At 52.4% G+C, this 1,245-nt stretch overlaps 1 protein-coding gene across 1 annotated transcript in view; it reads left to right on the top strand.

Annotated features, from left to right (window-relative positions):
• The window catches only part of LOC105982184 (hemoglobin subunit alpha-like), a 3,074-nt gene that overhangs the window by 896 nt on the left and 933 nt on the right, over nt 1–1,245 (top strand). The gene's annotated exons all lie outside the window — the stretch shown is intronic.

Genomic DNA, 1,245 nt, shown 5'->3' with positions numbered 1-1,245 from the left:
AGTGGCGCTGTGGCTCAAGTGGTAGAGCGCTAGCCTTGAGCTGAAGAGCTGTGGGACAGCGCCCAGGCCCCCCCCCCCAAAAAAAAAAAAAACACCAAAAGCGTGGAGCTGTAGCCAAGTGGTAGCTTGCAAGGCGTGATCACAAAAGCTCAGGGACAGTGTCCGGGCTCTGAGTTCAAGCCCTAGGACCACATTTACAAAAAGGAGAAGGCTCCCTGCAGACTGCTTGAGCACTGCCAGCAGTGCCAGCACTGCCTGAACTAGACTGAGCTCCGGTCAAGCAGCCCTGTTACTCCACTAGGAAGAGCAGAGGGTGCCTCAGCCAGTGTGCATCCGTGGAGGAGAGGGGAAGCAAAGGGACTCACATACATGGAATGAGGTTTTCATAAAATGTGGCTGACATGGCGACACACCCGATTGGAGAAAACAAACATGGAAGGCTGCATATTGCATGAATCTGTTTATAGGAAAAGTCCAGGCTGCGTATTGCATGAGTCCATTTATATGAAAAGTCCATGGCAACCAAAGACCAGTACTGGCTGCCAGGGGCTGGAGGTGGGGAGCTTCTCTGTACATGATGAAAGATTCTGGACTTGTTAATTTTAAGATGACTAAGATGGAATTTATGCTCAGTGAGCCTCACAATTCGCAAACTATACAGGTGGCATTGAGTTACTATGATGCTGGAGAGACATCTCAGGTGCTCTGTGTCAGTTGTCCTGAACAGAGTATCTACTGAGCCTGGCACTGGAAATCACAGCTTGAAGCCAGCCCAGACAGGGAAGTCTGTGAGACTCTTCTCTGCTAAATTACCAAAGGTCCTGAGTTCAAGCCCCAGGACAGACACACGTTGGGGAGGGAGGTTACGCAGGGGGCAGGGCGGACACACAGACATGCAGTCATCACACCCAGTGTCCAGATGTAAACCTTGAACTCGAGGGTAAGAGCGGTGTTGGTCAAGATGCCCTGGAGTGGGAACCTGGCGTGGACGTGTAGTCTGTGTAACTACCAAATGAGAAACAGATTGAAAAAGATCTTTGCTGTGGGTCGTGGGGCCTGAACTCTGGGCCTGGGCGCTGTCCCTGCGCTTTTCAGCTCAAGGCTAGCGCTCTACCACTTGAGCCACAGCGCCACTTCCGGCCTTTCTGGTGGTCATTGGAGATGGGAGTCTCACGGCCTTTCCTGCTCGGGCCGGCTTTGAACCTTGAGCCTCTGATCTCAGCCTCTGGAGTAGCTGGGATGACG

The sequence above is a fragment of the Dipodomys ordii genome, unplaced genomic scaffold, assembly GCF_000151885.1.
Source record: "Dipodomys ordii isolate 6190 unplaced genomic scaffold, Dord_2.0 Scaffold14, whole genome shotgun sequence".
Lineage (NCBI taxonomy): Eukaryota > Metazoa > Chordata > Mammalia > Rodentia > Heteromyidae > Dipodomys > Dipodomys ordii.
Note: the sequence above shows the minus strand (reverse complement) of the source record. Positions and strands in the feature narration are given on the sequence as shown.